At 33.9% G+C, this 25931-nt stretch overlaps 1 protein-coding gene and 1 long non-coding RNA gene across 11 annotated transcripts in view; both read left to right on the top strand.

The window, feature by feature from the left end:
* LOC143200833 (uncharacterized) overlaps positions 1-25931 on the top strand; it is a 623832-nt gene that overhangs the window by 344449 nt on the left and 253452 nt on the right. The gene's annotated exons all lie outside the window — the stretch shown is intronic.
* On the top strand, positions 14684-15384 carry LOC143201388 (uncharacterized). Its single transcript, XR_013006942.1, has 3 exons — positions 14684-14831; positions 14898-15176; positions 15228-15384. It is a non-coding gene; the product is annotated as an uncharacterized LOC143201388 (long non-coding RNA).

Genomic DNA, 25931 nt, shown 5'->3' with positions numbered 1-25931 from the left:
TAAGCCGTTTTTAGATGTCTCACTCAGTCACCAATAAGTGCAACATAGACAGATAGTCCAGAGAGAAAAATGATAGTGGAAATCTAAAATTAGTTCAAGTTTGTTACATACAAATTATGAAATGTGAAGGATTTGACATAACAAAAACTAAAGCTTAAAAGCTACTTTACTTTACACGATAATGAGGGCTTAAATCTAGTCTAATATAAACCGTGTTTAGATGTCTCACTCAGTTACCAATAAGTGCAACATAGACAAATAGTCCAGAGAGAAAAATGATAGTGGAAATCTAAAATTAGTTCAAGTTTGTTATATACAAATTATGAAATGTGAAGGATTTGAAATAACAAAAACTAAAAGCTTAAAAGCTATTTTACTTTACACGATAATGAGGGCTTAAATCTAGTCTAATATAAACCATGTTTAGATGTCTCACTCAGTCACCAATAAGTGAAACATAGACAGATAATCCAGAGGGAAAAATGATAGTGGAAATCTAAAATCCAAAAAATTTATATATTGGCGTGGAACCTAAAATCCAAATCAAACTAATTTGTCATAGAATATCGCTATACATTCATATTTATACGTTTTAAGTATATTTTGCCTACTCTACTCTGCCTATAAATATATTATATCATTGTTTCTCAATAGGAATCAAATTTATTCAAAACAACCCGACACTTATTTCTATGTCTCATATTTAAGATATATAACTGATACTTCTATTTTTAATTAATAATTTTCATGCAACAAAGATTTAAATATACTTCAAATTCAATTATTTGAAAATATGAGATTAAAAACAAGTTCCAGTTTAAATATTAGTAAAGCCAACCACTAGACGAATAAGGTAATAGAACAACCTGTTAAGGTTCAGAAATAGGACGCTAAAATAGGATATACCCAAACTCAGATGAACATATTGTGTAAATAATTCAATCAATAACATACCATAGAATCTCATTATATATTACTATAACTGTTATAACTAAACTTGTATTCGATCGTCATTATGTTCAAAAAAGAAAATAATTTTGGATTGTTGGAAGTCTGGCAAAAAAAGAAAAAAAGAAACACGAGAAAATAATTCAATTATAATCATCATTATGATAACGGCTGTCTGAGATAAAAGCGAAGAAGTCACACGAAAATGCTAAGGCTCGAGTGACAATATAAATAATTTAACGCAAACCTGGAAAATAAAAATTAACGAAAGTAAATCTATTTTTGTACGATTTATGTATATTCAGAATGCACAAACGCCAATAAATAATATCATTCCATATCTAAGTATCTCGGAATGAATACTGATGAAAAAATTTTCTGGAAGGAACATGTAAGAAGGAAAAGGAAAGAGCCGGAATGAAAATATAGGAAAATATATATGTTAATTGGAAGAAAATCACTACATAATAAATTGCTATTACACTAGTAAGTATTATAAATAGTGTTGAGAACTATCGACTGAAAACAGCCGAAACAGTCGATAGTAAAAAAAAATAGCAACTAGTCAAAACTACTAGTTTCTTTTTAGACTGAAATCCACTATCGACTGTTTAGTAATTGACTACTTTTTACTATCGACTGTTTCCGTCTCTATTTTTGGTTCGACTGATTTAACCCTTTTTACCAGTGACTGTTTCAGTCGACTGTTTTCAGTCGCTATTTCCGCTCCGACTGACTGACTTTGTTACTATTTACTATTTACTATCGACTGTTTCAGTCGTGTAATTTTAGTTACTATTTTTGCCTTTACTAGTTTCATTCAAATGATTCTTAACGTTATGGCTTTCTCGTCCTAACCGCGACCTTGACAAAAATGTAATTTATATGTAATGTATATAGTTTTATGATTTTTTTTTAAATATAAAAATATTTTAAAATATAAAAACATATAAAATTAACTGATCCAAGCAATTATCTCCGTCCATTCCTCTCTCACAATTTATACAGAAATAGGTTCGTACCTCTTCGTCTGAATTGAAAAAAAAACCGAACTGCGCATTTGACTGAAAATAGTAATTACTATCGTTAGTCGCTAGTTTATTGACTAACGACTGTTTCGACTCTTTTGCGACTATCGACTGTTTTCAACGCTAGATGGGGCTGATGGGACCTCCTAGATATCTACCTTAATTTAACTTATTGTAAACAAAAATTGTAGGTTAATCGGCAACGACTAGTAACGATGTAATACATAAATAATTTAATAAGTATGATGACTGATGTGTGACACTATGCATTTTGTAAACCAAATTTCCTTTATGTTAAATGTCACTGTTTTTTCGTCCAATGTCATCACGAAATATAACACCCATCATTGGATATGGAAAATATTTAATTTTTTAAATTGTATAATAATATTGTTGTCTCTTTCATAGCAGTGCGTACTGTTTAAAATATCGCCTTTATTCTCACCACGACGGTTCCTTGAAATCTCTTTTACACAGTTCATACATTTTCATTCAACGATATTTTCTCAGTCTCAGTCTCTTCGTGCTGTTTATTTTAACATTATCTTTTAAAATATGTAGTCTATCATCTTTTTTGTTTGCAAAGCAGCATTCCTCCAATATATATAATCTATATCGGCTTTATATTGGTTGGACCGAGACATTTCAAGGCCGTCATGTCATAATATTATACAATGCTCGGCTATACGGTTGTAAGAGGGAGATACATTGCTTGAGCTCGAATGAAAGGTTCTGACACATCCATTGTACATGTCAGACATAGCGCCTTCTGAGTACCACTCATGGCTCACACATGATTTCCAAATGCTGAAGAAGTGTGAAAATGAGTGGATAATTGAATCGCTCGAGACCAATAGCGTTCTTTGATCAATATATATTGTACTAATTTTTCTCAATAAATGCATTTTTAAACTGAAAATTGATCACGTAAAAGACATACAAGTGCCTGACGTATATTCCAGTGCCTTTTCGATTATTTATTATAACATATCACGATAAAAAGTAAAAAATATTCTTTCATTATAATAAGACAATGATAATGTTATTAATAGAAAATAATCAAATAAAATTGTTATAGTCTAACAATTAACATGAATGTTTCAACATCCTTAATCGCATCATTCCCAGGCCCCTAACTCGTTCTGTCAATTCATGCCGCATGCTTGCTTATCATTTTAGTTATTGGAAACCAAACCAGACCGTGTAAATATAAATGTTTCGGATTACAACTCGCAACGTCTATTTGACTTTACTTATTACGCTGCCATTAGAAATTTCGCCGAACGTTAATAAACGTGAAATTTTAGATTTCGAACAACAAACTTTCCATAATTGATAAAGTTGGAACGATCGAACGTTTGAACGGTTCTATTTAATCCAATAGTATTGCTGAAGAACTTTTTTTATGTTCACCATTGAAATTTTTAATAAAATACACCAACTAAAATCGATAAAGTTAATTAAATTTTATTAATATACTAAAATAAAACTAAAATCACCTGTAGAGCAATCACTGCTACAAAAATTATCGTAAATTAAATACAAAACAAAATACTTTTAGTTTACCTTTAGTTGTTTCCAGTCTCATATCCTTGTCTTGGTATTGTTAGCATTGAATCATAATCTCACATCCAGAAAGTTCCATAAAATCAGTGTCATCAGTAGATCAGTACTAATTAATTTGAGTCACTATTATTAGTTTCAAATTTATCTCAAACTTTTTCACTATCCACCATCTTGTCGATCCACTTGTTGAGATCTTTTTCACCAATGCACTGGAAACAGTGTGCTCTGGTATATTTGCAATTAGAGCAAAAATATGTCGCCATGCGTGGCCTAATATTCCATTTTTTTGCTAACCATAGCCTGTCATTGAAAATTTTAATAAAATACACCAACCAAAATCGACAAGGTTAGTTAAATTTTATTAATTTACTAAAATAAAACTAAAGATGCCTATACAGCTATCACTGCTCCAAATATTATCGTATATTAAATATAAAACAAAATGATGCTTTTTAGTTATTTTGACTTGAATATTATCTGCGAATAAATTTCCAGTGACAATTCAATTTCGGTTGAATAATGATGAGACAGTTCACAACAGAAAATAAATGTTAAAATTATAATTTATTTTATATTCGCCCGATATATTTATTGTTCAAAAAGCGTTAATTTTGAATTGTTTTGTCGCATTTTTTATTGATTATTAAACATGAATATCATAGTAATTGATGGAATCATTACAGTATGATTATATTATAAGGGTTACCGATATTACGTATATTTGGTGTGAAACAGTTTGCAATATCATTTTAGACTACGTAACTAACACATAATTTACGTTACATAAACTTGTTAATTAGTAATGGACAACGTCGGGCAAAAGTCCCGCTAACATTTTGATTGCCTATAACTTTGCTCAAAGAAAAGATAAGTAAGTTTGGTTTCCACAAAAAATTTAATTAGTCTTTACATTGTTTTTTTCGTTATGATTGAAAAATTTTATCGGCTAAATGGTGACCGCGATTCGCTATATAATTTTCGGCTCTTTTAAGGCATTTTACATGACATCCTCCAACATCTGAGACTGAATTTCTTTAATTTCGTGACGAATATTGTCTTTAAGTTGTTGAATCGTTTGGGGCTTGGGTCTGGCGCTGCTAATTCGCCACATCACGATTTATTAGCCTTCGTGGAAGAACCTCATCCAATATCCATCCATCCATCCGTCGTCCCCCATGTTGCTGTAACCACATGTCTCTAGTCCTTGCTCTTTCATTCCAGGTACAAGAAAATTTCGAATTATGTCTTGGTACAGTTCAGCAGTAACAGTAATTGCAACACTTTGGTCATTTTCACAAAAATAGGGATCAATGACGTTTCCAGCATGAATATCACAACATAGAATTGTTTTTAGTGGATGCAATGATGTTTCATGAAATAATTGAGGATTTTGTGTTCCGAAAGATATTCAATTTCACCAGACACCCTTAGGATTGCATTAATATTCTCAACTCGTTGATGAGGTTCTCTCGGTAGCAATTTTGGAACTAAACTGCTTATGTGTAATTGGGAACCACGTTTCCTAATTGATGGTTTTGGAGACTCTGCAGAAACTATTGCTCACCAGAGCCACATTTTAAGCTCTACGAGACATCCGTTTTCTTCCAGAATGAGGCCTGTCTGCTGTCGCACTCGCTGCGCCTGCAACGAACTCCTGCTCGACGTAACTGATTAAAGAGGCCATTTTATAACCTGTAATTATTATCGCTAATATTTAAAAGAATATTTTAGACACTTGGCAAGTGGTATCGCTCCAGAATTTGTACTGTTCTGGGATCACACCATATTCCTGTTTTATGGAGATCAACGGTTTTGCGAGAGTTTCAGCTAAGGCCAAAGTCTTTAGGAAAGTGAAAGGTTGTTATATGTACAGTCGTTTCAATAAATCGTAACTAATATCCGTTAGAATAATGTAACATAAGTTTACAAACTCGGATCATCACTTGGACCCAGTAAATGAGAAATATATTTAACGTTATTTGTTTCCCCTGCACATAGATCTTCAATCACTGTGTTCTAGCTGGTTTAAAGTTGGTTGTAGTTTTCGAGTTTGTCGGTATACATGCAAAGACAGTACTACAGTATAAATATCCTGACGCATCTGTCTGTTGTATCATTAATTTGTCCAGATACATGCACAAAAAATGATTGAAGAACGCAGATACACGAGCGACGAGTAACAAGATCGGTTGCATCAAGATATACAGAAAATCGAAAAGTGATATCAGGGATTTTCGGGCATAGGTAAAGCGTGAAACTGATCCAAAAATAGTGAAGTAATGAATTTTTTTATATAGATATTATCTGGGCTGAACCAACAGTTTATGGTGGACTTCGAACCACGGTCCTCGACATTAAGCCCACCGACTAACGAGTGCCCAACTAAGAAATGACCTCAGAAGACATCCGGTCTTACCCAGCCTAGTTACTGGCGTGACTGAGATCATTTTCTTTGTCAGATTTGACACTTTTGCCTAAGGACAAATGTTAAACAATCACAAACATTATTTTACGACCATGCCCCAGCAGGATTCGAACCCGCGAATATCAGAACAGTAGGAGAATTGTCCTGTCGCCTTTATCACAAACATTTCGAAAACTAAACTAATTTTGGAAAGCACGTACAAAATGTTTACATATTTTTTATCTAAAATAATCAGATATTTGTGTTTAATGTTATTGATGAACCGGTCATATACACAAAACTAATTTATGAACAAAACAAATTGAATTTGTTATTCGTACTGAGTTCGAACTGATCGGTTGATTAGATCACGTGTAGTAAATATGTTAAATAAGGTTTTGTTTGTTGTTTGTGTTGTTTATTTATGATTAGTTATTACAACGATTATTATGTACATATTTTATTTAAAACGTTTTTTCTTTCCTCAAAAATCTAAGTTTGACAATTTTTTGGTTTAATTTTTTTTAAGTTTCTTATTCATTATTCATTCATATTCATTATTTGAAGTCGGTTCAGTTTGTTTGTTAAAAATATTTTCTCTCTTATACACAGCATCTCGTTGCTCAGGTCCAAACCTGCGTATAACATACTTGTGTAATTTTCAAATAAAATATAGGCCTATGTTTTAAACCCTAAACATTTCATAACTCATATGAGATACATAATATCGATTTTAAGTATCCCGCTTAGTCATATACACAAAATTACGGTGGAAAATGGTTAAATTGAAAATGGAAACGGATAGTCGTCACCGTGCATACGTGTGTATACACAATAATCCACGGTGAAATTTAAATTCGCCGTTGCGCCAGTCGAAATGACAAATGCCGCTTTTCTATTATATTTTATCCAATCCAAAATAGATGCACCGCTACAATAGAAACCGTCTGCTCCGACGAGAGTAATGATGCAACGCCATTCGAACATGTTCGACTCGTTCAGGCCCGATGCCGTTCTAATAGTCCGAATTCGTCAAGGCTTTTCTAGTACATCGTACAAAACGTTCTTGCCTTTATAAAGAAATGTCTTTTCAGCGGGAAATCGACGAAATGGAAATTGTTCGTATCGATCTGGGGATTAAACCATTCAGTTCGGTTTAGATCGCGAATGATTTTTATATATTTCGGTAAAAATAAATGTTACGAAACATATTTCAATTAATATTACAGAGTTACTTAACTGCAACGATTACTCCATTCTGAATGAGGTATCCTCAAAACATGATTTTTGAACGCTTCACTAGCTTCTTCGGGCGATGAAAATCGTTGGCCACGCAGTTTATTCTTCACGGATGGGAACAAAAAGAAGTCATTGGGTGCCAAATCAGGGCTCTACGGCGGGTGACCCATCAATTCGATGTTTTGAATCCTTAAATCATTGGCCACATCTACAAAACAGCATTATTTCATATATTTTAACCAAACGTTCATGTATATTCGGAACAATAAAACATACGCATATAAAGATTTTACACTCTATAATACAATTTCCTACAGTTAAAGAATATGCCTTGGTAATTGTCAGAATTCAATAATAAACCAACATTCATAAAGCTTTATTAAATAACTGCCACTTTCAGCATTACTACTCAAGTGAATGAATACTAAGCTTGTAGGAATGTTCGTCGGGTCGGTGGGTTGGTCGAATGTGTGGCTGCCGCGGCGATTATTTATCAGAACACTCACTACCATTTTTGGAGGGAATTTGCACGGGAACTAAAAACACTGGTTGAATCAAAGTTGTTTATTTTAACTTACGATTGATACATGTGGTCGATGGGAGAATTGACAGGATATTAGGTTAAGGTGAAGGAAGTACGGTAGCGCTGTGGAAGTGTTACTGTTACAGGGGGACGGTGATAAGAAAAGAGAGCGAGACGTCGTCGTGATGGCCTTTTATACTCCAGAACTGCATGGTACCAATCCACCGGCGTTGCCAACCTTTGTAGTTGTTGATGGTGAATTGGTGGTGGCCTAAAGGGTCGTGGCGGTCGCCACATAACTCCCCTCCTAGTGGAACAGCCGTGGAACGTACCTATATGTGGTGCAAGTTCCGGAATGCACCCGCAATCACGCAAACAAACGCCCGGGAACTGCTGATGAGATGGGGATCCCAACCTGAGCGAGGAGTTTTACGGGATCAGCTGCCATCGGAGCTGTAGCAGGACGTCGTTCGTCTTGAGGCGTTTAGCTTTGTTTGAGGGTACCTGTAAATGTGTTACGTGTCCCGTTTCGTGATGCGAGGGTGCTCATGTGTTGCTGGTATACATGATGGGCTTCTGCGGTTTTCGTCCATCAGGCTAGTCTCGTGGGATGTCGTCGACCACGTGATGTTGATGAGTTCCGTTCCTCGTGCTATCCTTCCAAGCACGTGTCAAGCACCTGTCGAGTGGCTTATGTTGAGTTGATTTACCTGTTAGGCACTTTGATTACGTCGGGGTCACCAATTGTAGGAATGTTCGTCGGGTCGGTGGGTCGGTCGAATGTGTGGCTGCCGCGGCGATTATTTATCAGAACACTCACTACCATTTTTGGAAGGAATTTGCACGGGAACTAAAAACACTGGTTGAATCAAAGTTGTTTATTTTAACTTACGATTGATACATGTGGTCGATGGGAGAATTGACAGGATATTAGGTTAAGGTGAAGGAAGTACGGTAGCGCTGTGGAAGTGGTACTGTTACAGGGGGACGGTGATAAGAAAAGAGAGCGAGACGTCGTCGTGATGGCCTTTTATACTCCAGAACTGCATGGTACCAATCCACCGGCGTTGCCAACCTTTGTAGTTGTTGATAGTGAATTGGTGGTGGCCTAAAGGGTCGTGGCGGTCGCCACAAGCTGTTTATTTTCAATCTATCAAAAACTCAAAATTACACAATTTCTTTCTCAATGTGTCTTATCGAGCTCATCCAAACCGAACGTGTTATTGTCGACAATGCTTCTTTCCATAAATCCAGACAGTTTTGGTCCGAATATCCCTCTCGACTTGAATATCTATGGTAATAATTCTTTGCAATTCCCCATATCAACACAATTGAATTAAATATGAAGTGATTAATATGCAGAGGGAGGAAGGCAATAAGATCTACCATGTATATTATTTTATTTCTAAAAAAGTAAGTGACAATACAAAATGTTATGACTAAAAAAGCCTAATCGATAATTATTCCAAAGTTTACCTTTTTCGATCAACTTTTTTTGTCTTTACACTATATTTATCATCGTCTTGCCATGAGTGACCCAATATACCATCCCGAAATATCCATGTCTCATCTAAATATACAAATAGATATAATAGTTATTCCTTGATCTTGTTATATATTTTTAAAAATTAGATTATTCTATGTCTGGAAGTTCCATTAAACCCCTTCAATGGTTATCTTTACTCCACTTCCAGATCTTGTATTACTCAACAGTGCATGAATTAATGTTCTACATCACTCAAATAGCTATACATCTTTTGTGCTTTTTATGGATCATTTCCAAACTAACAATTTTCTCTGAAATAATTGTACTAATTACTTATACTAAAAAACTACTTATAGATTTCGTATATTTGATCTCTGATACAGCTAACATCAAACTGATCTTGATTCATCACGCGTTTCGCATAAAGACGGTTTCATTCTTGTGAATTTAAGGTTATATTCTTTTTTTATTTTTTTTTGAGATATTTTAGTGACCTTGTCCGTACTAATATGCAGTGTAGCTGCAATACGCTAAAACTATTTATACACTGCGCTGAACCAAAGTGTCAAAACAACGTTTGCCGGTTTATATAATCGTATTTTGAAAAATTTTAAACACGTTTGATAAAAAGACGACTTTTACAGACTCATTCGATTACATGTTAGAACTAGTCAAACTGCATTCTATCTCTTTTTAATTAGTATAAAATGAGAAGGAAATATTGTATGAATATAAAGCGAACTTACAACTTTCGAAAGGACATATTGATGACGTGAGTTCACTGCTATTTTGAATAGACTATATGTATAGAAAAATTAAGATAGGAATAAATTAAAACTCTAAATAATCCTTAATGACGATGCTTTTTGCGGGAGGAATGGGCTCCCGTTCCGAACGAGCAAAAATTGCCCGGCCAAATCTGGGGAAAAGCTTGAAAGATTTGCTCGGACATAAATCGTCGCGCGATCTAATCTCCACCGGTTCGACCCTAAACGAAATTAAAAAGGCATCAGGCAATTAGGGCTATTTTTCGCGCCCGGTTTCCTAAGACGAAGGCGGGAGAAAAAATCGGTTGCCCGCCAACGACTCAGGAGTAAGCCGTAATTTGTATACTCTGACACGGCTATTTTTCATCCCCGAAGATTAGTGTCCGTGATTAAGGGAGCTTCCCGGGCGGAAATGGAAAGTTCGAGAGTTATTGCCTATTATATTTTATTGACAAAAAAAATCCGCAAGGGGCAACCGAAAATAGCGACGGGAAGGGTTGGTTATCCGGGATAAATCAGATTTTATGATAATAAATTCGCCGAAAAATATTATTTCCGGCGTTTGTCTGAGATAATCGCGTTCGATGCCAATTTTTTGTTACTATACCAAATTATTTCGATATTGACTTCAATAATTTGTAATATATAACAGGTCATTTAAAAAGTTCCCGGCCTACCATAGTAAAACACATTTTTTTGGTATAATTAGTTTTTTTTTTGTTCAATGTGATTTTCTTCAAGGGTGATGCACTGATTATAGCGACCCATAAACTTTTCGATGCCATTTTTGTAATACAATTTGTCCTTTGCTCCAAAATAGGCCTCAGTTTCGGCGATCACCTCTGCATTCGACGAATATTTGTTCCCAGCGAGTATACTTTTGCTATCTGAGAACAGGAAATAGTTGCTGGGGGCAAGATCTGAAGAATACAGTTGATGAGGAAGAAATTCGAAACACAATTAATGGATTTTTGCCATCGTTTCCACTGACTTTTGACACGGCGCATTGTCTTGGTGCTGCATTTACTTTTTCTTCAAACTCGGTCGTTTTTAGGCGATTTCGTCCTTCAAAACATCCAATAACACTATGTAATAGTCGCTGTTGATGGTCCTTCCATTTCCAAGGTAGTCAATGAAAATTATTCTATGCGCATTACAAAATGCAAATATGGCCAGCCGGCTATTGCGTTTTAGCACTCTTTGGAGCGGGTTCATCGTGTCCAGTCCACTCGGATGACTGTCGATTGGACTTCGGACTAAAATGATGGAGCCATGTTTCATCCGTTATCATATATCGACGTAAAAACTCGAGTTTGTTACGCTTGATCATTCTCAAACGCTGCTCCGAATCATCAACTCGTCGTTGTTTTTGGTCATAAGTGAGCTCGCGCTGCACCCATTTTGCCCAGAGCTTTCTCATATCCAAATATTCGTGAATGATATGATGTACAGGTTCATTTTATACCTTTAGAGTGTCTGCTATTTTGTTCAATTTCAATTTACGGCCATTCAAAATCATTATGTGGATTTTTTAAATGTTTTCGTCGGTAACAACCTCTTTTGGGCGCCCACTGCATTCATCGTCTTTGGTGCTCATTTCACCATGTCTAAACTGAGCATACCAATCCTTGATGGTTGATTTTCCTGGGGCAGTATGCGAAAACTCGGCATCAAGCCAAGCTTCCGCTTCAACTGTACTTTTTCCCTTTAAAAGGCAATATTTTATCAGCACGCGAAATGCCTTTTTATCAATTTTTTTCACAATAGCAAGAGTTGCTTCACTCAAAATGCTATAAGTCACAAACTAATGATCCGACAGCTATCAAATCTATACACGCATATTTTGAGGGTTAGAGCTAACTAAAAACATATGGATTTAATTCTAGTAGAGCCATCTATGTGTCAAGCTTGGGACTTTTCAGTTCACCTGTTAATTGATCTAGCATTTACCTGAATCGTTCTCAGTTTATATACTACTTCTGTAAAACTCCTGTATGTTTAACTTATAACCTATTTTTTTACATATTCTACATTCAAATTATAGCAGGTTGTCGGAAAGTCATTACTGATTTTTAGGTTACCGGCGCGTTATAATGGTATAAAATCACTTTGCTGTGTCTTCGGATCTGTTCTGGACGTATTTTGATCAACGCATGGTTCAAACTGATCATTTATTATCGATAAGGATCACTATTAACTACTCCGTGAAACCTCCCTATTGTCCAAGCAATATAGCAACAATTTTTGGTTTCACGTTTTCATACGTGTCTTTTGAAATCACTGAATATGCAATAGGTATGTAAAGATATCGGCTGCCATAGTATAGTGATACAGCATTTAAGCGTAAATAATATTCACACTATAACTAAGGCACGTGACGTGTTCGCCAAGTATGTCAATAGACAATGTTTTACCAAATCTCAACAGTTCGTAATACACGGTCTGGTCCCACCAAACATAGAGCATTATCTTGAGACCAAAACTATTTGGCCTTGGAAGTCGATCGGCCGGCTTCGCCAGGTGGGAGTCGTGCTTCTCGCCAGGTGCTTATTCAATGCAGAAGTGACTTCCAATCATACCTTTGATGTACCATTTAATAGACGATTTTTTGATTTTCAATTTGCCTGTCATTCATTGCTATGGCAAACGTTATCTCATCTTCTGGATTTACCGCATTGCTCTTCGGTCGCTAATCCTTTCTTGGACCACATTTAACATTTCTGCCAATTGTTTTTGGGTTTGTGTCGGTTCTATATCCAATAACCTTTGAAATCTCGCACCTTCAAACCTCACCGGCCTCCAAAAACGTGCTATGCCTTGCGCATCGAAATCTACTTGCTAATTACTTTCTTTAGAAGCCCTAAATTTTTTCACTGTAAGGTTTTCATTGAATCCATTGCTTGTGCGAATTTTCTTATTTGATGCCCAACAAAAATGTCATGTTTGTATTTAGCATCACATAATTTAGAGGAAAAACTTTTCAAATAAAAAAATATTTACATGAACATTTTTATACATGAACTTAACAAAAAGTTTTCATTAAACCAAGTTATATATGTAAAGGTGGAAAAATCACATTTTCCAGTTGAATAAAAGGTTCATATTTAACGTTTAATGAACCACAAATAAAGACAGTCCTCTTTAGCCAATCATTAACTCCATAGTGGTTTTTGGTGCCTCTATTGTCCTACAAACATAAAAAACAAAACGCTTTTAACAATGAAATAAGGAAAACTGTTCACACAGTGTAATTAGTAACATTTGTGACATAATTAAGAGTACAAGACAATTTTAATAGGATATACTTATATAATAAGTCTACTAATATTAAGAAAAATACATAGAAGCGTATATAATAACAAAATCTCATGTGCCTTTGTTCTCTAATAAAATAAATGAAAAGCAACGTGCAGCAGTCACACACACGTGCTCGGTTCTTTTTTCTTTTACGACAGCGCTAATATAAGCCATCTCACTATAAACCGACGGCAAACGTTAAGAGATGGGGAGAAATTGATGCCTGTCAATCCCGCCAACGGATTATATTGTCGCGTCAGCTTTCTTCATATCCAGGCTTATTCTCCACCCTTTCCCGTCCGTATAGCCAGGGCCGGTATTTCCGCTTTTATGCAGCTCTTGAGGTAAATATATCGTAATTTCGTTTACATTCATAAATAGGATCGTGTCCTTTCAATTTTTTTTATATCCACGTAGATTTAATATTAAAACGCACCTATTGTCAAAACAGGTCTTCGAAAATTGTACAGATTTTTCGTTGCGTATACATTTTACGACCTATCTTAAAAAAAAGAATACATAACATCCTTTACTCATGCGTAGCCGCCGTTGCAGATATCCAGTCTGGAAATATGTTTCTCTAGCAATAGCAGAAAAAATATCACCAGAACAATAGAATTTTTTTTTTTAATTTATTTATTACATCGTTACTGGTCGTTGCCGACTAACCTACAGTTTATCTGTGCAATAGCATAAATCCATGTATATATTTAGCCGACCCCATCAGCCCTATAGTCTATTCAGAACAGCAATGAACTCACGTCATTAATATATGCCTGTCAAAAATTGTAAATTCGTTTTACACTGAGACAATAGTTTCCTTCACATTTTATTCTAGTTAAAATGAGACAGAATGTTGTTTGACAAGTTCGAATTTGCAACCGAATGAGCCTACAAAAGTCGCTCCTTTGTTAAACGTCTGCAAAATTCTACAAAATATTATAATTGCGGGTTATAAACCGGCAAAAGTTGTTTTAATTAATTTCAAATCGCCGCGGTCTTCATTGAAAATATTTTTAGCGTGTTCCAGCTGCACTGAATAATAGTATGGACCCGATCACAGAATATCAAAAAATATAAAAAACAATATAACCTTAAATTCACCAAAAGGAAACCGTCTTTACGCGCAACGGGTGGCGAATTAAGATCACCTTGATGTTAGCTGTATCGGAGATCAAATATCCGAAATGTAAAAAATTAGTAAGTGTTTTTTTTCGGCCTAAACATAATTTAATACAATTATTTCAGAGAAAACTATTAGTCTTGAAAGTATTCATAAAAAGCTGAAAGATATGCAGTTCTTTGAGGGATGTAGAACATTCCTTCATAGACACTTGGGTAATATAGGATTTAAGTGATGTAAAGATACCATACGACCGGGTTCAATGGAATTTTCAGAGATTGCTTTTGAAAGAATACAATTTTTAAACGCATACCACAAAATTAAAGAAGAATTGTTATATCAATTTGTATATTTAGATGATACATGGATACTTCAGAATGGTACATTGGGTCATTCATGGCAATATGATGATTAATATAATGCAAAGACAACAAAAGTTGATGGAAAAAGGTAAACGTTGGAATAAATATCGATTAGCTTTTGTTAGTCATAATATTTATTAACAATTCATTGCAGACATATAGTTATTCATTCTGTAAATAGGAAAGGTTTATTCCTGGTGTAGAATTAGTGTATTCCTCTAAGTACAAGGCTGACTACCTTGGATAAATGAACCACAACCTGTTTTGCAATGGTTTAATAATCAGCTTTTAAAGAACTTGGAGGAACCATCAGTTATTGTAATGGACTAACAAGTGAACCAACAAAGGCTGCAATTAAGGAATGGCTTACAGTATGTAAAATAAGTTTTCAAGAAACCATGTTAAAGAGTGAACTATTTCAAATTGTTACTCGGTAAATATAAATGAAATATTTAATTGCATTTTATGTAATTTAAATTTTTAGAAATAACACTGGGGAAAGATACATAGTAGACCAGATTACTGAACGTTATGGCCACAGAGTATTACGTGTTCCTCCCTATCCTATATAATCCAATTAAGTTGATATGGGTTATTGCAAAGAATTATTTCAATATACATTCAGGTCGAGAAGGATATTCAAACCAGATAAGTTTAGATTTTTAATTGTAGTTTTAAATTATTCGATAATATATGCATTAGATGTACTATGATGTTAAAATAAATTGTATTACATAATATTTTTGTCTAACTATCTTTTTTATGTTGGATTTTTTCCTCAATTCAGATGACGTGGGTTCACTTCTGTTTTGAATAAACTATAAATTAGTCTCTAATAATGTTTATTTATTAAAACTGTTATTTTTGTAATACATGCCATACTACACAACCAAAATATTCGGTTGCAATCATAGATACATAGAGATACAAACTATTAATATAGAATACCTCAAAAGCGTCCAGGTGTCGAACAAAAATCGACACCTGGACTCATAAGGATATAAGGAACTCAGTAAAATCTAAAAAATAATTAAAGTTACACTTTTAAGACAAAAAAAACGATTTAAAATAAGATATATACGTAATAATCGTTGTAATAACAATATAAAAATCAGTATAGTGAATCTAGGAAGCAAGGACGTAGAGGAGAAAGACTAAAGAGCGATGTTTGAGAACCAGAGATGAATGTATAAGCAAGATACTGCACAACAGAAGAAAAATAGCTGTAGAATTGGGAAAATGGACGGAATTTGTACATCGAGACTTAGAGAACACACACTATACATGACACATGTACACAACTTAGTAATGACTAAAGATGTTTTTAATTGATTATATATAGAAATAATACTCAATAATTGGTTAATAGTAAGTACCTAAAAAAGTTATTAAGGTAGATAATTTAAACAACCAATATAGATATAAAAATAACAATTACATTACAACACCTAAAACACTATAATAATTTTCATGTAACAGTAAAACTTAAAACCTCGACGAACAAAACTATGAACATATTTCTGTCAACGAGTGAAATATTTTTCTCTCCATATTTTCCGTTATTTTAATGTTTTTTTTTTGCAACTTATAGTCAACATTGACTATCCGTTTCTCCTTTTTGGGCATAAAAATTTTACTACCAGTTTACGAGATAAGGTTTATATCGTGTAAAATTACCCAGACCAGTGTTTTTCTCGTTTTATTGGCCCATATCTTTTGCATAAAGAACGAAAATATTTCTCGGCGAAAACATTCCGTCTAAAGATGTTATATGATCTTTTAATGTTCTATGTTTGGCCTCTACGAAAAGATTCGGCACAGTTACAAAATATGGTTGTTACCTCTTTATTATATTTTATTCAATAGGTATAACCTAACTTAACTGTTAATTTTGTAGGAATCTCTGTCTGCTCAGTCGGAATGTGTGGTTTGTGATGCGATCGTTTGTCCGAACACTCACTACTATTTTGAGGAAGGAATTCATTCCATTCCATGAAAACACTGGTTGAATATCAATTTGTTGATTTCGATATTGAGTGTTACATGTGGTCGGCGGGAAAATGGACAGGATATTAGGTTTTTTTTGGTTGTTTTACCGTTTACTAGGTTGATCAGCTAGAACGCTATCGCTTGGTTCAATTGTACCTGGAGTCTAAGGATATTAGGTTAGGTTAGGTTAGGTTATATAGGAAGTACGGTAGCGCTGTGGAAGCGGTACTGTTATAAGGGGGTAGAGAAAAGAAAAATGAGCGAGACGTCGTCGTATCAATCCGCCAGCCTTTTCAACATTTGTACATGATGTAGGTATAATAGTGGTGGCCTAAAGGGTTGTAGCAATCGCTATAATTTGGTTGGTATTAACATTTCTGTACATAAAAAAGGTGATTTTGGTGTTAAAGGATAGTCAAGAAGGCAATAGTGGACCATCACAAACTATTGAAATATAAAAAATTAAAATGAAGTTGTAATAATAAGTAAATACGCCTACAATTTTACAGTCAATACATACAAATAAAAATTACTGAACTTTCTCGTATTTCAAGGGTTGAAAAAATTCTTTATGTACTGGAAGATATTGCCAAAGAAATAATTTGGGAATCATTTATAATCACTGAAAGCTAATAATCGGTCAATAGCTAATAATCATCATTACCGGGTTACTGTACAAGGACACCGAAAAGGAGAAACGGTAATGGAAATATATCTCTATAATTCAATTCATTTCATTAATTTATGCTGCTTGCTTTTTCGAAGAGAGATCACACATACGACAGTAGAAAATAAGCATGACATTCCATTGTTAATGATCCTTCAACCGGCAAAGTTAAATACATCCACGGTGTTGCACATTTTGTTGACCAACTGGCCAACGATCAACAAAATCATCTTAGATGCTAAATATCACTTTTTGAAATTATTTTCAGCTTATTATGATTTATGATGTTAATCAATCTCAAAAAAAAATATCTGGTATGGCAGGATTTTGTCAAAGATGATCTAAATAAATATGTAGTCTAGATAACTTAGATATATTATTTATAATTCAATTGCATCTTACTTAGATTAATTTTTCTTTGTTTATATTGTAATAATCCATTTACTGCAATAAAATGTATTATACGATTTATTATTTCTATATTTCTGCATTATTTATCTGCTCCAAACTGTTATATAGCCAAAAAAATAAATAAATCACTAAGCTTCAAATAACAATGTTATCAATTTATTTCACACACTGTATATTAGCAACATCTTCCATTTACACTCTATTAAAAATTCATGACATTCCCATTATGCAATATCAGAAATTTATAAGTATAAATGTACACAAATATGGCCATTTTTAGCAAGGACATAGTAATTTGTGGTACTATATTATACAATTCTATTAATAATTCATACCATACACACGTACTTTCCTGTTGTCTGCTGCTGATGTTCTCTACTAAAGAACAAATAAGTATAAAAACTAATTGAACAAAGTAAAAACCGGTGAACGTCACTGTGTGCTAAACTCAGCATCAAACATGGCAAAGCTATAAAAAGTGTCTAATCTTTGGATATGGCTTTTTACATTGAACAATTTTAACAAAAGTAAGAAGACATTTATTTGTATCCCTATTTTATAAACTGTGTTTTAGATATAAATGGTTTATGTATTTAAAAAACGTGGCAAAAAAGTCCAATTAAAATTGAAATCGAGTTTGAATGAAATGTTTCGAAAAATCGAATAAAACATATATATATGGCGATATAAAAATATTTATTGCAGTAACAAAATATTATTGCTGGGAAGCGTAAAAATTTCAAAACCAAATTCGGTTCGAGTGAAGAGTTGCAATAAAGCTGATATACGATCTATTTGGTAGATTGGCATTTTATGCCTCAATTCTGTTTTCCTTTCACGGCACAACTTTACGGACAGTTTATACGACATCCTGTGGTCATGATGAAATCGACGTTACTTTCATTTAGATTAGCTGCATCAGAACTAGCGATAAGCGATACTTTAATATGATATAACACATTCAAGATATTATCTCAAAAGTTAATTTAACCTAAGCTAACTGTTAAATTCTATGGTTTGGATATTTTCCTAAGTGAAATAACAATTCTTCACTTGGTATTATTGAGTTATTTACTCTACACAGACATGACCATAGTGATGCTGCTCTGTCATATCACAATTGACGGTTCGATGATTATCAAGTGGTGATTCTAATGTCAATAGGAAAGAAATGTCTGGAGGACCAAAATAATTCACACAGCATAGCAATTTAAGAATCCACTGTTTCCAGATGCAAATGTTTATGGTTGCAATGAGACAAAAAAGAATAATTTTCTCTGGCGAATTATAACTGACGATGAATATTGGATCTACTGCAACATTCGTAGGAGCAAAATATCACTGACTAATCCTAGAGAGCGATCCACATCCCCAGAGCTAAAGCCTTACAGAGCATACTATCGACCTCTTTCATTACGACGATTGGTCACACGTTAATTAATTGAGGAGGATACACTGTAGCAGTCCGAATCGAAAATTATGTCCCACCCAGCGCGTTCAACAGACATAGCATCTATTGATTGGTACTTATCCAGATCGACGCAGCATGGCTTCGTTGTCACACGGGTTCGAAATACGACTAAAGAAATACGACAGTGGAGAGATGATTGCGTTGCTGCGAAACTAAAGTCGTTCTTTCAATACGATATCGCCATGTTACCGCAAGGATTAGAAAAATTGTAAAAAAGTATAGAAAATATTGCCGGTAAATGCATTTTTAAACTTTCGGTGATAGAGCATGGTATTTTAGGTACCCTAGATACGGTTTCTTTTTAATCACTCTCCAAATGTTACTTCGATTTTTGTTCCTTCCGGATAATCCCTGAAAATTTTTATACAAATTGAATTTAGTTGGAATTTGCGACGAAAAACTGAATTTAATTTAATTACCTTCGTTTACCCGTACGGCATGCTGCGTATCGAAATCCTACGCGCACAATGGATATCTCATCGTGAGACATAGATAATGTTCATGTGTTCGTTCAACTAGAAGATGGTTATTTAGAATTTTTATGGAATGTCACGATTCAAGAAAACCCTGCCAGAGATATTGAACATATTGAAAATCGAAGATGCAGATTACGGGATAAAAAGACTAAAATATCGTGCAGTACATGCTAATAACCCATCTGCAGTGTCCATCGAGACGAAATTAAGACATTTTTATGTCGTGACTGTAAAAATCATGAATCAATGGCAAATAATAATTCAATATCAAAATGAAAATATGTTTTTAACAATAAACAACAGTTCAAGTTATTAGAGTTTTATTTTATAACTTTGCAATAACCCATGCATAATTTATATAAGTTATCGAAGTGTTACAGTGGGGTATTTCAGTACCCTACACGGTCTGAAAAGTAGTTTTTGCAGCACGGTTCCGGAAAAGTGATCAAATGATCACAATACCTACCACCTAATGGCAAAGAATTTTAAGAAAGATAATATATTAGGAGGAAGAAAAATTAAACCATTTCTGAAATAAGTTGTTAACAATCCTTCCAAGGACGATGTACTATAGGTATTAAAGCTCGCCGGTGAGTCATCGGGGAGCCACGTACTCACACCTCACTAATTCTAAAATAAACTATTTTTATATCTTATTATATCGGCCGGGAGATCAATAAATTATCCCCCAAATACGTAGGAGATCGTTTAAAATTACAATGGAACTCCATAAATTGGCGAATTCAGTGAGATTTTCCTTCCAGATAATCCTAGAAAATATATTACTAAGCCTATTTTCAAACAAGTATTTGAATTTAGTTAGAATTTGCGACTAAAAACTGAATTTATTTACGTGGGGTACCTTCGTTTCCCCGCGCGATCTACATCGAAATTCTAGGCGCACAATGCATATCTCATTGTAAGACAGAGAATATTCATGTGTTCGTTCAACTAGAAGATGATTATTTAGAATTTTTATGGAAGTTATTGATATCAATGTCTAAATATCCGCAAATGGAAATGTAATGACCGAAGTAGACGACGATTTTTTTACAAAACTTGGCACAAGAACTTGCACTCCCAAAAGTTCTAAACAGGAAACAAAATAGCAATAATTTTCACAAAACTGTAACAACTGCAACATATTTATTACTTGCAAACAGCAATGTCACGATTCAAGAAAATCCTGCTAGAGATATTCAACATTTTGCAACTCGAAGATGCAGCTTTTGCGCCAGGTCACGAAATGGAAAAACCAAAATATCATGCAGTACAAATAAATAACTCATTTGATAACATTTTTATGCCATGACTGTAAAAATCATGATTTAAGGGCCAATAATAATTCAATTCAATGAGAATATTCTTTAACAATAAACAACAGTTCAAATTATTAGAGCTTTATTTTATAACTTTGCAAAAAACCATGCATAATTTATATAAGTTATCGAAGTGTTACAGTGGGGTATCAGAGCTACCCCACGCGGTTTGAAACGTACTTTTTGTAGCAAGGTTCTGAAAAGTTAAAGATCACAATACATGCAACCACCTAATGGCAAAGAGTTTTAAGAAAGTCCATATGTTAGAAGGAAGAAAAGTAAAACCATTTCTGAAATTAGTTGTTAACAATCCTTCCAAGGACGATATACGTTAAGTTTTAAAGCCTCGCCGGTGAGTTATCGGGGAGCCACGCACTCACACCTCACTAATTCTAAAATATACTCTTTTTATATCTTATTATATGGGCCGGGAGAACAATAAATTATCCCCGAAATACGTAGGAGATCGTTTAAAATTACAAAGGTGCTCCGTAAATTGGCGAATTCACTGAGCAAAAGCGTCGACATAAATCTCAATATACAGTGTAAAGGGTCATCCTAAGCGTCTTAGGGGTAGCATTAGCGTTCCCCCAGGGGCACTAATCCCTTCTATCATTACTGTACCGTCCTGTGACACACATCTTTTCTTAAAAAGTGCTACTTTAATCTTGTATGAGAATGTGGGGAGGCATTTCCTTAAACAGTTCAGTGGCGTAACCGAATATTTTCTTTTTTTTTTTTGTTAAATTCTGGATTGTTTTAGAAATAATAATTGAATATTTGCATAATGAAAAGAATATTTGCATAATTATTACTATATAGTAATGAATCATTAATATATTAAAAATCAATTAATTTGATTAATTTCAACGTAATTTTGTAGCAAATTTCTCAAATGCTTTAGCGTTTTTTTGAGAAACATGTAGAATTTGCCTCAAATATTGCAAATGAAAGACGTCAAACTTACAGATGTTAGACTGTAACAATATTCAAGTTTTGGGTCCATATAGAAGGATTAATAAGCAAAGGTTTTTTTTTATTAATCGCCTAGAACGTCAACAATCTGCCCGTGGGTAATAAGTATTATTATATGATTTCAGTTATATAATGGAACTGTCCTGGCATGTAGAAGATCACTTCAGTAAGTGATCCATTGTACAACTTATAATCTAAATCTTATTCTAGATACTATTCTAACTTATTTTGAAATCTATCCTTACTTATTCTAAAGACTATTCTAGCTTATTCTAGAGTTTACTAAATCTCACTCTGCGTTTGAGCCTATGCATTTCACTGGCATAGCCCACATTTAAGTGTTTGGCGAGTGCATTGGGATGTACTAATAGTCTTTGAGAGTACTTCGCACTAACACTCAGAATCACACTCGTTATGGGTTCTATGGGTGTATCGCGCTGAATCAGTTTGTTGGACACGTAATATCGGGCATCGGCAATGACTCGCAACACTTTATTCTGGAACCTCTGGAGGACATCTATGTTAGATTTGCTAGTAGTATCCCACAGTTCAATACCATAGGTCCAAATTATAAGCATGTCGTTCTGCAAGGCAAACTATATCATGAAAAATATTAGAAGCTGCAATTACTGTATTAGCGAATATAGGGTTATCATTATCATCATCATCAGCCAAAATCAGATCGATCTAGGGCTTTATAGTATCATGTTGAACGATAATGTTTATTTTAAAAGCTTTTCCCATAACTGCATCCACTATTATGTTGAAAAGAAGTAAGTACACAATATTTTCTTGGCGAAATAGTATGCGACTTTCAAAAACAATTTCCTAACAACTGATAACTATGCCTCGATAGTTTTTGCAATATTTACTATCTCCATATTTAGGTACACGAACAAATATCGCTTTCTCAAATCGACAGTGCTCTTCGGTCATCAAATATGATTGAACAAAGTGCATGGAAGAGCAAAGACGTCGCTCTAGTAAATTCTGTATTAAAATTCAGATACCCTGTCTATTAGAGTGATGCTCTACATAACTTAAAGAGACATGTTATGAAATCATATAAATCATAATTCGTCTAGTACAATATTTAGTAATTACTAGTATTAACAGGAATATTAGGAATATAAGACCCTCTTATTTTATTTTTAATTAAAAACTTCTTTATTTCGTTCAAAATTCGTATTTTAAAAGAATAAGAGAGGCAGTTTAATTGTTTTACATGTAAAAAACCCCAAGGGAAGTCTTCTATATTACTTTCAATAAAGAAGCGAATGCACGTCATTAAAATGTATAATGCCACGTTGCCGCATCAAATTAAACTTACTATAACTTAGACTTAAACTGCAGATACGGGCACAATAGTTTGTAGGTAAGAGTTGTAATGTTATATTTACTTTGAACTATTTTCCACGCCAATAATGAGATGGAGTTCTAGGCATGTTGTTCTGTGAGTGGTACCTCGTCTAGGCCTAATCTAATCTAATTTACTATTGCATATTCAATTAATATATTTTACTTTCATTAGAGAGCATATTTACATTTTTATTTTAGTTCCTGTTTCTTTGGTTTGGTTTTGTAGACCAACATGATTTTGTTAAATAATATTTAAGATTTATAATCTTAATTCGTCACCTACTGTACTTTGTGCATTGTATTCAACCTGAAAAGTACTTTCAAATGTTATATTTACTTTGAACTATTTTCCCCGCCAATAATGAGATGGAGTTCTAGGCATATTGTTCTGTTAGTGGTACCTCGTCTAGGCCTAATCTAATCTAATTTACTATTGCATATTCAATTAATATTTAGTATTTACATTTTTGTTTCAGTTCCTCTTTCTTTGGTTTGGTTTTGTATAAATACTACCTACTGTACTTTGTGCTACTCTTTGTATTCAATCTGAAAAGTACTTTCAATAAAACTGCATTAACTTAATATTTAGTAGTATAAATACTCTCTAAAATATTTTGCTGGTACGAGGGAGTCGCCATTATCCCGTTTCAGTTCGAAATAACTGAATGACTATTTACTGACTTTGGTGCTTTTAATAAGAATTATCACAAATTTTAAACAACTATTAGAAATATATCACAAGGACCTAAAGAACCTTTGTCGGTTTATAACCTCTGATATAATCGTTAATATTTTGATTAATTTTGCGAGCTGTCCCTATATAATATATGTTATTCTTGGTCAATATGTATATATATATATATATATATATATATATATATATATATATATATAAATATATATATATAAATATATATATACACCAATTCCGTTACATATTCGGATGCTATCAGGGCCCATTCTGTCTCTTTTTAACTAGAGTAATTCTAATTAGTAAAATGAGAAAAACAACGTTCTAGTTTAAATCCGATATAACGTTTGTACAAATTGAATTTCGCAACACATTGGACGGCATTGATGACGTGGATTGACCGTTTCATGGATCTTAAATAACATATTAATGCGTACATTAATTGTTAAATGTTAAAATATTTAACATTTAACATATTTATTAACATATTTGTAAATACAAACTAGCTTTCTGTCTATCTAACACAATTTTATACATGAACTGAGACATAATTGTACAATGCAGTATCCATTCAGATTGTAATTAATTCCGAATAAAACGATCTTAAAACTTAAGCTCAATTCGCTCAAATCGCTGCCAAATTGAATGCAAATTCGAATTGAAAACTATTCGGTCTCTCTCCGAACGGCACCTAATATTATTCAAAGCCGTCGCTTGTTTTTCCATCTCTTTACCTTTAATTTAAGTTTCATAAATATATAACAATTGGAGACCAAACAAAGCCGAACCCTTTCCGCTATGAATATTCAGATCAGTCTGGTATAGCAAAGGTAATTCGTCAAGATCTCCGAAAGGGGTAAATATAATTACCATTGGAAAAGATGGCCGCAAGTAGACCATGAATATTTATGGGGCAAGAATAAAAGGCTAGCATTTATTTAGTTTTGTTTTCGTGGCCTTCTCGAATCTCGGTTTTCCATTTTAAGAGCATAAATGGACGGATTACATTTGTTTCACTTCAATCCATTAATTTGACGCCGCTTTTTTTAGAACTGGTGCGAACGGTTTTAGTATTAAAACATTTTTTATTATATACATCATTATATTCAGAAAATCGTTTTTAATGATCGAAAAGTGAGGTTTCGTGAGTTAGCTAACATCGTAAGTATATCAAACTAACGTGTTGGTTTTATGTTGCATGAGCATTTAAATATGAGAAAGCTCTGTTCAAAGTGAGTTTCGCCTTTACTCACTATCGACCGAAAACAAGAACGTGTTAATGAGCGGTGTTTGGCCATGTTTAACAGGTCAATTGAAAAGTCCCCGGCCTACCATAGTAAAACATATTTTTTTGGCAAAATTAGTTTCTTTTATTCAACATAATCCCTTCAAGGGTGATACGTTGATTATAGCGACCCTCCAACTTTTCGATACCATTTTTGTAGCACGATTTGTCCTTTACTTCAAAATAGGCTTCAGTCTCGTCGATCACCTTTTCATTCGACGAAAATTTCTTCCTAGCGAGCATTCTTTTAAGATCTGAGAACAGCAAAACCGCTGGGTGCCAGATTTGGAGAATACGATGGATGAGGAAGCAATTCGAAGCCCAATTCATGGATTTTTGACACGGTGCACTGTCTTGGTGAAGCAGCACTTTCTTTTTCTTCAAATGGTCCTTCCTTTTTCAAGGTAGGCAATGAAAATTATTCCATGCGCATTCTCAAATACAGATGCCATAACCTTGCCAGCCGACTGTTGCGTTTTCCCACGCTTTGGAGCGGGTTCATCGTGTGCAGTCCACTCGGATGACTGTCGATTGGACTTCGGGGT

This window comes from Rhynchophorus ferrugineus, unplaced genomic scaffold (assembly GCF_030347505.1).
Source record: "Rhynchophorus ferrugineus isolate W39M unplaced genomic scaffold, kcgeb_rfMv2 rfM8, whole genome shotgun sequence".
In the NCBI taxonomy this organism is placed as follows: Eukaryota; Metazoa; Arthropoda; class Insecta; order Coleoptera; family Curculionidae; genus Rhynchophorus; species Rhynchophorus ferrugineus.
The sequence above is the reverse complement of the archived record's forward strand: the minus strand, read 5'-3'. Positions and strand labels throughout refer to the sequence as shown.